General features: G+C 37.7%; 1 protein-coding gene across 1 annotated transcript in view; it reads right to left on the minus strand.

Moving 5' to 3' along the window:
- The window catches only part of MNAT1 (MNAT1 component of CDK activating kinase), a 2,168,423-nt gene that overhangs the window by 1,294,947 nt on the left and 857,530 nt on the right, over positions 1-15,946 (minus strand). The window lies entirely within an intron of this gene.

The raw sequence follows: 15,946 nt of genomic DNA on the forward strand, positions 1-15,946 counted from the left end.
CTTTGTGAATCTGATGAAAGTTTTTTCTCCTGTTATGAAAAAGCTGGGGAAATGTCTGATGGTGGCAATGATGAAACTATGTCTCCCAATGCATACTGTAAAACTGATGTATCAACTATACCAGTGTTTAACAAATGTATGCCACCCTTTGAAAATATACGTATTTCTCAGTTTGGCTCCATGATAGGATTTGGAGGAGAAAATATTTGTGATAGCGTTTTGTTAAACAAACATGCGATACCTTACAATTTAACTTTAAAAGAGTGGCAAGCTTTAAAAGTGTTGAGAAGAAGGAAGGATATAATAATAAAACCTTCGGATAAAGGAAACAAAATAGTGATTATGAACACGTTACAATATTATAAAATGTGTATGGAGCACTTGGAAAATGTTGATGTGTATGACAAATGTGATAGGACCAAATATGAGCAAGCAGTAATTGAATATGAGAAAATATTAAGTGTTAGGTTAGGCTATTTCACTGAGAAGGATGTTAGGGATAGGTTGTTTAACCGTAACAGTGAGATAGCTGTTTTCTTTTGTTTGCCTAAGGTGCACAAAAGTATGGAGAATCCTCCTGGTAGACCTATTATCTCGGCTTGCAAATATTTTTTACATAATGTTGGCCTGGTATTACATAAAATACTGCTACCATATGTTCAGAGATCCCCGGCATACATACAGGACAGCTTTGATTTTTTAAGGAAAGTTTCCTCTTTAACTTGGAATAAGAATAAATATTGGCTGGTGGTTGATGTTAAAAGTTTGTATACCACTATAAAGCACAGAGATGGTTTGGAGGCTATTGCATATTTTTTGGGCGATAGCCCCTTCTCGAATTTTGTAATTGATTTGGTAAATTTTTGCCTTAAGAATAATTATTTTTATTTTGATGATGTGCTGTATAGACGGAAACAAGGCACTGCAATGGGGGCAGTGTTTGCCCCCGTGTATGCTAATCTTTTTATGTCTTTTTTTGAGATTAAGTTTTTATTTAATTTGAATTTTATGAAAAAATATGTTAATTCTTATTTTCGTTACATTGATGATTTGATATTTGTTTGTGAGGGTGGTAGGGATGAAGTTGATGAATTTATGTTGGAAATACATAAGAATCCTTTTGGCTTGTCATTTGATGGGCTTCAGAAAGGGAGTAAAGTGATATATTTGGACCTCGTTTTGATGGGAAAGGGAAATGGAGATATTTCATCAAATATACATAGAAAATGTGTTGATGGTAACCAATATTTACATGCTACTAGTTGTCATCCACCCCATGTTTTGAAGGCTTTACCCTTTGGGGAATTACTACGTATTTCGAGATTATGTAGTGATAAGAATTTATTATTAAGTGACATAGGACAGACTAAGAATATGTTTTTGAGAAGGGGATACGATCCAGACATTATGCAAGGAGCCCAGACCAAAGTATGGGATGAAATAAGCATAGGTAAAAATGTGAGAGGTAGTATTAATAAGTATAAATATAATGATATTAATTATATATATATATATATATATATATATATATATATCTATGAAAATAAAATAAGCAATAAAAATGTAGTGGATCCAATCTATTATGTGTCTATTTACAATATAAAAAGTGAAGAGGTGAGGACGCTAATAGAGTACTACTGGAAATATTTGATGGAGGACAGGTGTTTGGCGAATATTTTGCCTAGGAAACCTTTTTTCTCCTATAAGAGGGGAAAAGTTTGAGAGACATGGTAGTACATGGCAGATTTTGTATGCCAGCTGTGGATATACCAGATACACCACCAGTCAGAGGAACATTATGTTGTAACAAATGCAGCATATGTACACGTATTGTAAATGTGTTCCATAATATGAATGGAGTTAAGTTTGAACCTAGGGGCACCTATTCATGTAGAAGTAAGTGAGTTATATATGCCCTGAAGTGCCCATGACAGTTATATTATATAGGGGAAACAAAACGTGAATTTCGTATCAGATTCATGGAGCATTTGAGGGATATAAAGAATATAAGGGAAGACAAAATGATTGCTTTACATTTTAAAATGCTACATAATAGTGATATTACTTTATTACAGGGTACAATTTTAGAAAGAGTGGAATGTTTACATAATGATGAAGATGTTTTGAAGCATAAGTTATTGTATAAGGAAAGTATATTTTAAAATATAAAACAATGGTGCCTAAAGGCTTAAATAATGAGTTTAATTGGAAGTGTTTACTTTAAGGGAGTAATTTATTGCTTAATTATTAACTGAATGTAATTAACTATGTGGTATATAAAAATGTGTGTATTTTGTTGAGTATTTGTTATTCCTTGAAGGTGGAGACACCGAAGCGCTAGAATAAAAAACAGAAATCTTGCTTTGCTGTTTGACTTTTTGTTTACCACAGTCGGTGGTTTCTTTTGGGTCAGAGTTGTTTGTGTTATATCTGAAGATTACAGAGTCTGTTTATTTTACTTTTCATGACAAGATCCTAATATAGGGGTGAAACCTTTAACAAACTTGGAGAAGGAAGGCTGAAAACTTTGAGTCACCTCTTGAATCAGTTTCCCTCTCTCATCACGTTTTTCAGGACCTCAGCAGCAGATGGTCCAAATAAAACCTACCTATCACGGGGAGAATTCAACATTTCAGCTTTATCATCTTCAAGCAAATTTTGAGAATGTAGTCATGTAACCTTCTCATCGCAGACCAGTAGCTGCTGCACTGGAAGAGGGATCAACTTAGACATAAGAACACGTTAAAGAATGTTTGGTTACTTGAGAAACAGAATCAGTAAGAGCACTTAGAGAAGATTTATCCTTAGAAGATGGAAAAGTGGCAGAAATGTTCCTCATATTTTCAAATGAAGCAAGCAAAATATTTTATCATGTGAACTTGATAATTAAGAAATCTAAAAATAAGCGTGGCAGAGGAATATACCTTTTTCACAACTCTATTAAAAGCTTTCCTATTCTGGTCAGAGGGGGCAGGAAAAGCATTTACTAAGTGTTTAGCTGCAGAAGGATTTGACAAGGAAATCACTGCAGGGTCAGATTAAGTTTGAGGAACCTTATACAATCTGCTTTCTTAGGAGCTGCAGGCTGTTATAAAAACATCCTCTAAAGTTGGAAGAACACATGGAACAGCAGCAAGCTGAGGAAATTCCAGTTGTAATCGTAGAAACTGGAATATCATTTTTTGTTCCAACTTAAAATATTGATTCATCCTAGATATATCATCAGAAGAGGAAAAATGTTCCAAGGGAAAACAAGAAGCCGTACTCACCTCATAATCATAATCTGTAGTTTCATGAGAATTCAGTGTAACTGAATTTGTTACCTCAGATTCTATTTCCTGTTCATTGCACTGGAAATCTTCAGAAACTGAAGACATCCTTTTTCAGAATATGAAGGGTTAAGAGCATGAACTAAGCCCTGAGCTAAGACAAATGTAGTTCCTTATCTAAAGTAATAGAGAAAGGAACAGATAAATGTTTAACTATTTGCTTATTTTTGATAGGAATATCTGTAGAAGCAGCCCAACTCATGCCAGAGACATCACCCAAATGAAGAGACATCTTAGTCCGGACCTGGAGGAGTGAGTCCTGATATAAGGGGACTGAACGGCCAAAAGAATGGACTTACATATACATAGTACTGTATGCCATTTCTCTGAATATTCCCTTTTATCCATGGTATGACAATTTCAGAGTCATGGGGATGCAGGGGTTTCCCTCCCTGCAAAAAGAAGTTTTAAGGAGAAGAGTGATTTCAAGATTAACGTATCCACACCCACACCAGGGGCAACAATATCCTAGACCTAGTCATTACCAACATGAGTGACCGGTGTTCCACACCTGAAGTCAACTCCTCGTTTGTCCGATCCTACCATAAGCTAATCACCCTTGATACCCACATCCCGCCCCCCATTAAGGAAACCACGGTAAAACCTTTCTCGAAAGCTAACTTCATGCTTCTTAAGACAGAAGTGGTGAACTTCATGACACCCATGCAGATGGACAATACAGTTACAACTGCTGAATCCTACACAAATGCACTCTCTAAGCACTTACACGAGTGCATGGATAGTGCTATCCCAAACAGAACTAAGATGCTATCCTCCAAAAACAGGAAGCCAATCTGGTGGTCCCCTGCCATAAACAAACTGTATAACAGAAGGAAGAAACTGTTGCAAAAGAGAGTAAAATCCCATGAGTGGAGGAGCTCCCTGGTCAGCCTCAGTAAGAAGCTGAGATCCCTTATAAGATCCTCCAAAGCTAGCTACGAAAACAAAATTGCCACTAATTCTAAGTACAACCACAAAGCATTCTATAGCTATGTCAAGAATCTCAATGGCAACACCCAGATCTGCTCTGAGTTACAGCACAACGGCACGAAAATTACAGAACCAACTGATGTTACTTACATCCTGGCAAATAGGTTCAGTGCTAACTTTACCCTCCCCCTCACCCCCTAAAGGGCCCATATCTATACAGGAAGAATGCAGAGTCCCTGCAATCACAACTACGCAGGTAAAAGATGCACTCGCTAAAGCCAAAAACACAGCATCCATGGGATTGGACAACATCCCAGGCTGCGTTTTACACAAACTTCAAAACGAACTGGCTCCCCACTTAAGCACCATGTTCAATAATAGCCTTGCATCAGGCTTTGTGCCCACTGAGTGGTGCACAGCAACAGTTATCCCACTCCACAAAGGGGGGAGCCACCACTGATCCCAGGAACGATCGCCCTATTAGCCTGACGAGCCTGGTCTGCAAGGCCATGGAATGTATCATCATGGAACTCATAAACAAAGACATTGGTAACCTCCAAACTCTGAATCCCACCCAGTTCGGGTTTGTGAAAGGCAGATCATGCCTCCCAAACCTGATTGACTTCTTTGAGGCGGTCACCAAAGCCGTAGATGAGGGTAAGGTGGTTCATGCAGCCTATCTTGACTTGGCTAAGGCTTTCGACACCATCCACCATTCTGGAATTATAGTTAAACTCACTAAACTAGGTATAAATCCATATGTCAGAAGATGGGTTGCCAACTGGCTCACTGACAGAACCCACACTGTAAAAGGTGCAGATTCCAAATCTGACTTCAAAGCAGTGACAAATGGAGTACCACAGGGTTCCGTCCCAGGACCTCTCCTGTTTGGTATCTACTTCTCTGAAGTACAGGCTAACACAGAAGGCCTCTGGCTAATGAAGTTTGCAGATGACTGCAAACTAGGAGCCATAGTCAAGTCCCCAAATGATGTGGACATCCTACAGAAGGGCCTTGCTGAGGCATTGAGACAGATGCCTGGTGTCAGAGCTATGGCCTCAAGCTCAATGCCAAAAAGTGCAGTGTCATCCCCTTTGGTAAAAACTCTGTACCCATGAACTACCACATAGGCAGCAATCTACTTAACACTGAATGTGTGATAAGACACCTTGGGACCCAGGTGGACAGTAGTCTCTCCTTTGATAGTCACATCACCACAGTAGTCAGGAAGTCCTTCTACGTGGCACACACCATCATAAAAGGGTTCTCATCCAGGAAAAAAGAGGTCATTGTTCCCCTCTACTCGACACTCATTAGACCCATTATAGAGTACAACGCCCCTTTTGGAATGTACCTCACAAGACATCTGCAGCAGATGGAAAGGCCACAGAAGTACCTCACAAAGAGGATTACTGGCCTCAAATAAATGCCCGACACTGACCGCCTCAAAAAACTCCGGCTTTACTCCGTAGCATATCGCCTACTCCGAGGTGATCAGTGCCTAACAAATAAAGCTATGTCAAACCCAGAGCTGTTGGACATGCTACACCTAAAGAAATCCCAATCCCTCTGAGCTACATGCTCTAGGGACCTAAACCTTGTCACCACAATAAACAGGACATGCTGGAGGGATAGAGTCCTGTCCCAGAGACTTCCCAATACTGTGGAACAGGCTACCCATCTATGTCAAGCAAAGTTCTTCATTAGCACTCTTCAAGAAAAATCTTGATGAGTGGATGGGAAATAAGAAATACACCCCGGGGATCACTTCTGTGTCTCTGCTCGACAGTGGCACAAGAAAATAACTTTCTTGGGTGGCGTAAGCCAGGGAACCTTGTTGGCTAGGCTTACGTAGGCCCTTGGGCCGATAGCCTAGTACCTTCCTATGAACTAAAGCGCGTAAAACAACTGGCCTTTATTCTGTTCTACTGAAATATTTTAAACTAATTTGGAACAGCTACACTGCTAACAGTATAGCTATTAATGATCCAGAATCAACCATTCTGACCTTCAGTACTTCTAAAGGTTATACAAATAACTACCTCTTTGTATTAACCATCTTTTGGCAAACTTCTTGCAGTCACAACTCAGCAAAAATATTTAGAACTGCTGCTGGCCAGATTCTATCACTCCAGCTCACACTGAATTTATGACAATTAAGATATTACACATAAGGTTGCTTATGTTGTTGTTGTTGTGTCTTTTGGCTTTTCCCGGTTAGGGATCGCCACAGTGGAACTCCGGTCCACTAATGATTGGCAGTAGATTTTTACGTGCCGAGTTGCCGGCCCTGACGCACAACCTTCAACGGAATGCCCATTCACGCATGTCTCCACACAGAAGACGCTCTAGCTGAGAATCAAACAGGACAACGTCTTACTGTGAGGCGACAATGCTACCACAGCACCACCACCGCAGTTGCTTATATAATCACAAATTTACTCACTAAAGCAATTGTTACCAGCGTACAAATACAAAGGTTAAAATACATTACCAATTATTGCCCCTCCTTCAGCTCTTTCATAGTGCTGAAAATAAAATATTAAGGCCCAGTCATCTTGCTAATTATACATATTAAATGGTCAAATGGCTTTCCATTACTGCCAGATCTTCATGTCTTCAAAACACCCCAACCGATAAACTACTTAATGAAGGATATACTTTACCTTTAGAAAATAAGTTTATGATGCATCACACACCTTATTCTTTACTTGATAATAACACTTTCCTTTGCTGCATGTGAAAACGTCTTCAATAAACTTGTTCTGACATCATAGCACATACTTCCAACTAATACTACATCAGCTGGAAATCTTCCATGTTTTAAGAAAAATCTTTTAAAATAAGTGAGGAAAGACTATTAACGTACTTGTTTAAAAGACATTGAAAATGGCGCACCTAACTTCAAATATAATTACAGAAATTGTGACTTTTTCTACAAAGTTCATGTTACAGTATTATGCAGACAGGAAAAGAACTATAAATGTACCACTTCTTTCAAGGTATTACCAAATTTATGATGCGTAAACCTATAGAGATTTTAAAAACATATAACATTTATTCACTGTTATTCTTTGTACATCACTAAATATACTCAAGTATACTATGTGTCATTGGCCTTCTGGCTTAGATCATGGATGAAAAGGTTTTTGTACTACATCACTTACCTAGTAAACAAAATGAGAGACAGGCAGACTGATAGACAGACAGACAGATATCTAGCTAGATGGTTAAGAAGTATGCATGTGCTTGGCTCATGTTTTTTTAGCCAATTCACAGAATGATGACTGGTTAAATGGGTCATTATCCAGCTCAGGTGTGCAGTTGGAAAAAGATGACATAAATTAGGGTATGCCCCAAGTGCTGGGAGGCTAGGACTGAGCAACTACTTTTTTATGCAGCTTAATTTGCAGATTCAAAATGAAAAATAAGAGAATGATTTGAGTGTTTAATTTTCCCTTACGTTATAAATACATTATCTTTTACCTTCGAGCTTTTGCTGGGGCTTCTTTTTATAATATGTATTTTAAATTATGACAGAAAGTGTCATATTGTTGCATACTATTTCTTTCATCATCTTGTGATTTGTATATATAACTTCGACTTCCTGATGCTTAAGTAAACACATTTTGCCACTGCATAGTCATTTTAGGGTGTTTTGCTTTCTACTAGGAAACACTAGTATAACTAACTCATCGAATGCAACTTTGGTCACAAGTTACTATTAATAGTGCATTCAGTTAAATTTTTGATTAAAAAGAAGAAATCCATTTTAAGACATACTTGCCTCCAGATTTCTGTAAAACCTGACAAGGATTAAAACAAAAATCAGATGCATTTTATTTACTATTCATTTATTTGTTCATCTTTGTCAGTCATGATGTTCCCACAGGGCTAGACCAACCATTTTCAAGAGCTGCCTAAGCAGAGGAACTCCTAAGTACTATGTCAGGTGACAATAGGTCAGAACAATTCAATGGTTAATCAAATAACATTAACACATGTAAATATATTACAAAACATGCAAGCCTTAAAAGAAATGTGTTCTGCTTTATGTAAGAAAGTACAGTTGTATAAGTAAACCTACCGTAACAGTACATCTTCTAAAATACCACTGTTGCAATAGCCTAAATTGTATGGATTATATTTTACCAATAATCAGACCACTGGCCAGCATTCAATGCTTCAGGCCACCTTTCACATGCCCTAACTGCTGTGGAGCTTGAGGAGGCCAAACTAAGCCAAATACAGTTTACAAATAATTAGTATAACCTTTCCTTACAATTAAGTCAAATACAACTATAAAGGAAACTTTTACCCTAAATTGAAAAGTGAGGAGTGCTTTCAGCCCATATAACTTGCCTGATGGCTGGCTACATTTATCTTCTTTTTTGAGAAAGTTTAACAGCACATTTAGAAGGTGATATTTTCATTTGCTACGACTCCGTGGTACCTTAAGTCAGTGAATGTCTCTCTGGTGACCAGTACCTGTTAAAGTCTGTAGTGAGTTACTGTGATCAATTTTTTTTTTATGGGGGACAGCAATAAGCCCTTAGCTTCTGATGACTTCAAAATTAGGATTGAGTCTTTCTTCCCAAAATAATGGGTGTTAAAAGCTAGGTGGAGACAGGATTCATTTAGGAAAACATTCAGTCCAGTGTAAAAAAGGGTGGCGTTATCTGCATTTTGTACTGGCTCAACACAGTATGTTTCTGCGTATACACTTTTATGAACATTAAGACTTGTCCACTGTAGTAATGATGGTTTTGATATGAGAGATTTTTGTTTTCCTTGTTACATTATGGATTCTAAACTAGTCTTGGAACCATGACAGTTCTGCGGGTTTCTATAGGAGAAGGCAGTGGCTGACAGTACAAAAAGCTTTGAAAAGGTCAAGATAATAGCTCTGTAATGTACTGGACCAGATTTGTGGACTTTTGGATAAATGTAGTGTAGTCGATCAATCTGTGCTCACTTTGTGTATGGGACTGAAGCCATACAGGGGTCCTATAAGTTGTTGTTGTTGTTTTTCTTTCGGCTTTTCCCAGTTAGGGGTCCCCACAGCGGAACACTGGTCTGCTAATGATTGGCAGTTGATTTTTATGGTGCCGAGGTGCCAGCCCGATGCCCAACCTTCAACGAAGGCACGCCCATTCACGCATGTCTTTCGAACGCCACTCGACCGCAGGGAGGACATGCAGACTCCACACAGAAGGTGCTCCAGCTGAGAATCGTACGGGAGAACCTCTTGCTGTGAGGCGACAACGCTACCACTGCACCACCGCCGCTTGTGCGGAATAAAAATAAGATGGTTAGATATTTATGTTGTTTACAACTCCTTTTCCTCCTTTACCACCCCCACCCACAGCAACACTCCGAACCCATTCACTGCAATCGTTCCACCGACTATCCTCCTCCTTTAGCTCCTACAGAACCTTTTACCCATGAAACACTGTTGTTATTGTTCATAGCTGCTGGTTTTATATTACAGGCACCATACATCTTATAAGAATGTCAAAAATAATGGTCACATATACTGTATATTATTTTTTTTCTCTCCTTTAAATGTTTTCCTACCTTATTTTTCTTCTATCTAAACAATAAGAAATATTATAAAAGTAGATTAAAAAAGAAAAGAATATGATTGGCTACTGAGTGTGTACAAAATGTGCATTATGCATTTTAAAGAGTAATGTAGGCTGTGGCCAAACCACAAAACATAAAAATAACTACTGGAATAGAATCTTTAAGAGTAAAAGCAAATTGCTACCATTTTCCTTTCCCAGTGTTCAACAGTGCTCCCCCAACACGTGCACACACACAGTAAAAGAAAACTGGCATCCACTCACATACACTACTTTATCCAGTTTATAAATCTGGCTTAGCAAGCTTCCATATCAGGTAACTGAATATCTGTAACCCTTTAAATTGCCACTTTTGTCTTCCTCAGCTAATTGGTTGCATTTTTTGAAGGACATTTCCTGAAATGAAATAATATAAGCAAAAGTTTCATAAACACAAGCACCAAAATAATTCACAAATCCAAATATGCAGAAGTCAGTACTTCATAGGTGATACAATGAACAAATACCCAGAATCAAACGTAACAGAATCAGTAGGTGGTAATTACACAGTCATAATACTTTTAGAATACACTGAACAAGAGAGGGAAATCAAATACACAGAAGTTGAACAGACCATGCATTCATTATCCATTAATTCCATCAGATAAGCCCTGACATCTGCAACTAATGGACTAGCTTTAAAGAATATTTAATAAGGTAATGTGGAAACTGAGACTATACACGTAAACAGGTCAGTCTTGTACATACCCAAAATGCCCATTTCAAAGACTCTTAAAAGAAGAATTTAGAGGATTTCTGCTTCTCTTACAATGTTGCACTGTTATGTAAATGCTTTAAGAAACTCTACTGAAAAATAAGCATAGCATGTTATGTGCTTAAAGTCAGAAGACAGAGAAGTTTGTTCTTCACTATTACCTCTAAATACATGAGTAACATTAAAAAAAGCTAAAACATAATTTGTGTTGTATAATATATTGTTACATGTGATTAAAAAAAAGATTAGAGCCCTGCATTTTTGAGACACCTTTCTCTCTTTAGATTTTGCTAATGTATAGGTGCCCGTGTGCACAAGCATCCATATACCCACACACACACACAGACACACACACAAACACTCACACTCTCTCTCAAACAGAGCTCAGAAGAATTGAAGAATGTTTAAACAACACTGATGGTGATAAATGAATTGAGATGGACCGGTTTTATCACATTAACTTGTGAAAGGTAATCTATTCCAACACACCACTTCAGAAACAAATGCATGCAAGGAATGTATACACACACACACACACACACACACACACACACACACACACACACACACACACACACACACACACACACACACACACACCTCAAAGGGAGCTCATAAATCTGGATGAATATTTTAAACAATATTGATACTTACAGGTGAACTGAGGTAGAGCACTTTTTCACATTTTTGTGACCCCGTGCATATGGTACCAATTTTATATAACTTTTGGTGGAGGCACTACTTCACATCAAAATACAACATTAAATGTATAATTTTATTTTTAAAAAGTACTTTAAAATTCAATGTATAACAACAAATATCTGTTCATTTCATATGTGCAATACCACACACTGGAGAGACCAATCTGGGAGTGCAGTAATATATTTATACAATATACCCCCTTGAATGACTTACTGCATACTTGCTCTACTCTGGCCATCATTCCATTTTTTTTTCCAAGCAGTGTATTAGTGTACTGACTACATTGCATTTACAGTTTTGACATATAAGCAGTTATTTGGTTTGCCCTGATCAGTATCAAAGACTTTTGGGACTTCAATGAAATTAAAACACAACTCAGTTGGACAACGTGATTAACAAAACATAACTAAAAAGTATGTTCTGTTACATACATTAGCATCTTGCTCAGTAGGAGAATAAGGTTATAGAAGTCATCAACTAAGCAGCCTTACTTTCTTACTTTTGCTAATGATAATTCCACTAATTTTGTTGTTTATTTTCAGGAGACCTAAGGTGCTATACATACAGATTGGGGAAATTATCCCAATCTTCTTTCCAATATGTGCCATGGGACTTTAACATCCTCCTAAGCTACCACCAACTCAGGCAGACAGGACTTCAGCTTAATGTGTCTTCTAAAAGATAACAACTCAAAAGTGCAACTCCTGATGCACTGCTGTGTCAGTAAACATTAATCCAAATACCTGGGGGGTGGGGGCTTGAAGCCCACATTCTTCTGGTCTTTCAAGCATCAAAGTGAAGTGTGTGTGCAGCCTGAAGAGTCAATGTTTACTAGGTTTGTGATGGGTCATGTTAGGTTGTTGAGCTGCTGCTGGGTCACTATTTGAGTTGAGATTTGAGCATACCATGTGTCTGCTGCACTGCGATGGGCATTCCATGTAGGTGGCCTTTGTTCTTTCTCTGTTTTGCAACATCAAATGCATTTTAAAGTAAAGGGGTTGTGGGGGTAATGCCCTCCATGTGGGAGGTGGCAAGGTGGCTTGCCTCTCCACGGAAAAAAAGTTATGATCAAGAATATGAATCTTACTGTGGCATAGAGCATAGCTCTCAATCAGTCAGGGAGAAATTTCAAAAGAATCAGGGACAAATCCAGAAGAAAGCAGGGACACTTTTAAAATATTAGTGTTATTAACTTGAGACATTGACAGAGTCAGAGCATATGAATTAATATACATTTTCTGAAGTAAAATAATTCTGTAACTCTTAATTATTGTCTTTATTCATTAAGTGTAATTCACCACCTTTCCTCCAAAAGCACTAGTTTTTAGGAGGGATTAAGAGGGACAGAGCTAAAATTTGAGTCAAAATCAGGGACAGTTGAGAGGTATGGCATAGAGTAACATACAAAGACTATAAAGGTTGTAGATTTTGGTAAATGACTGTGGGGACCAACAATTTTATTGATTCAGACACCCTTGTTTAGAGAATAAAACCACAAAAGCAGCAAAAGCAACAATTAAAGAAACCACTGACAGGAACCACTCGAATAAAATAAAACAAAGAACTTTTTTATTTCTTAATTTAATAAAGTTATTTGTTTTATTTTATTCAAGTGGTCCCTACCAGTGGTTTCTTTAACTCTTGTTTACAGAAACTGATTAAATAAAACTTGGTTCTGGACAAAACAAACCATCTGACAGGGAAACATGCCTTACAAGATACTGTTGCTACAAACTGGTCACAAAAAATTGTATTTGCAATTACATCCTCCTATTATTAATGGCCACTGCCCTGTAATATGATCTAGTTAGCAAAGAGACCTGGGTAGGGTTGCCACCTTTTCAAATGCCCAAAGTGGGACATTTTTTGTAGAAACAGATTTTGCAGGGCAAAACATACCCACGGCCAGTACAAAGGACAGAACTTCACTTTTTTGCCAAAATAAAAGCTTATTCTTGTAGCATTTGAGTTGCTTATTCTGTTCTTTAGAACATTTAGGTGTTTCAGATACAAAATAACTGTTTTGTGCAAGTATTAAATAAAACACAAGAAATATTTTTGTCCTAAAATCTCAGGACATTTGCCATTTTTTCAATTTTTTTGCAGGACACAAACTGCCCAAAGAGGGACTGTCCCTCGCAAAGTGGGACAGGTGGTAACCCTAGACCTAGGCCTCCACTAAAAAGTATTAACAGGCATTTCTACATATCTAGATCTATATATGTATATCTATTTCTCTCTCTCTCTCTCTATATATATATATATATATATATATATATCTAAGAAGGAATACCATTAACTCAGTGATCTTAGCAATATCAAGAAGTGGGGCTTCACACTTTTTGACAGGAATGGAAAGTTTTCATTTTTCAGCTTCCATCAACTACTGCTTGAGATTCAGAACAGACATTTCCTGTTTATATCTGTGGCTAGCAACTCCCATGGATTATACACTGTAAGTAATCACTTGGAAACAAATGAGACTATCAGTACAACAACAATGAATTAGTTATCAGCAAACAATCAAACTCATCATTTCAGCAAATGTGCAACTGATACCTTATTTACACTATCAGAGTGCTTTTGCAGGCTTAGTGAAGTAGTCAAGCAGGACAGATTACATTAACTCTGCTGTTGTAGTTATTCATCACAAAACATGTTCAATTTGAAGATGTTAACTTAAAAGGGATTCAGTTGTAAATTGACTGATGTGTTGCTTAATTACTGGAGCTTTTGCAAAGGTTTAACTCAATGATTGTCTTCTTTAGACTTGGCCAAAGAAACCATCCTGTTCCATTTATAAATACAAATATCACCTATTGACAGCATTAACCAGTAGTGGAGTTAGAATAGGGTTGCAAGTGATATGAAAAGTGTATTTACTTACAGGTGTTTGCTGGGAAAGTCTGACTAGGTTATAAAAGCAGAAGCCTGGGGAGAAAAAGTTTTTCAAATCTAGGTGCTTAGGATTTCCCTCTCTCTTCTCCCCTTGGCTGACCTGGTGTGACTTAGTTTGAACTCTACATTTACCTACAAAATGGAGTCTACAGGACTGCAATTGGTCACCATAACAAAATCAGTTTCTCTCAGCATTTAAGCAGATTGAACTCTACATTTACCTACAAAATGGAGTCTACAGGACTGCAATTGGTCACCATAACAAAATCAGTTTCTCTCAGCATTTAAGCAGACTGAACTCTACATTTACCTACAAAACGGAGTCTACAGGACTGCAATTGGTCACCATAACAAAATCAGTTTCTCTCAGCATTTAAGCAGATTGAACTCTACATTTACCTACAAAACAGAGTCTACAGGACTGCAATTGGTCACCATAACAAAATCAGTTTCTCTCAGCATTTAAGCAGACTGAACTCTACATTTACCTACAAAATGGAGTCTACAGGATTGCAATTGGTCACCATAACAAAATCAGTTTCTCTCAGCATTTAAGCAGATTGAACTCTACATTTACCTACAAAACGGAGTCTACAGGACTGCAATTGGTCACCATAACAAAATCAGTTTCTCTCAGCATTTAAACAGATTGAACTCTACATTTACCTACAAAACAGAGTCTACAGGACTGCAATTGGTCACCATAGCAAAATCAGTTTCTCAGCATTTAAGCAGAGTAGGTTGCACACAAAAAGCATTTGTTAAGCTTTCACTTACAGTGCTGTGTAATTAAGCAGGTCACCATTTTGGTCAGCCATAGGGCTCTTTTTTCTGCTTGAGTGTTTGCCTCCTTCCCCTGTAACTCAAGTAAACTGACTCTTACATTAAGAGCTATAATACTTACCTTATAGCTTTAGAACACCTTAGGAAACCTTGTAAACTGCAATAGCCTGACATTTGAACAAGTAACCCTTGTAAAAATTCCCCAAATTGTATACTGTTGGTCTGTCTTTCCTGCTAAACATGTGAAATTACGGTGCTGAGTGCAAGTAACATTAAAATTGAAGTGCTGAGTGCAAATAACATTAAATTGCTGAGTGCAGACTTTGGCCCTTACATTCAACTTACCTCTGGTGTGGTGTCTTGAGTCAATCAGGGTATTCCCTGTAACCACTCCTACTGCCTTCTCTTTTCCCCCACCCCCCGCTTTCCTCAAACAGGTTAAACTGCTACAATTCAGTACAGGCATCATTTTCAAATCTAGGTGCTTAGGATTTCCCTCTCTCTTCCCCCATTGGCTGACCTGGTGTGACTTAGTGTAAGTTTCTTCATTGTATGGATCTTTTACTGTTTTTTGTGTAACTGAATGACCTGCTGCTAAATTTTGATTCTGCACAGACTGCTCTATTTTTTTGCAGAGGCTCTATAAGTAGCTAGTGACTTTACTGAATGTCTGTGGTAATATTTGTGTTTAATCTGAACCTGTACCTAGAGAAAGTGTATAATCAGAGCTCCTACTTGCTGCATGTGTTTTTAATGTTTAAACTGCACACACACATTGAAGACGTGCTTTTATGACCTGAATAACTTGAGTTAGCTATACATGAAGTGCTTTTACTGGCAATTTTCCAGTTGTACAATTGTGAACAATTGATTTAGTTTTTCTGGTATATATCTTTAAAATCTGGCAAGTGTTTATTTACTGCATTGCTCTCTTGCTTAGGTTTCTTAGCTATAAATCTTAGTTC

This window comes from Protopterus annectens, chromosome 6.part0 (genome assembly GCF_019279795.1).
Source record: "Protopterus annectens isolate FY-2018-M chromosome 6.part0, PAN1.0, whole genome shotgun sequence".
Lineage (NCBI taxonomy): Eukaryota > Metazoa > Chordata > Ceratodontiformes > Protopteridae > Protopterus > Protopterus annectens.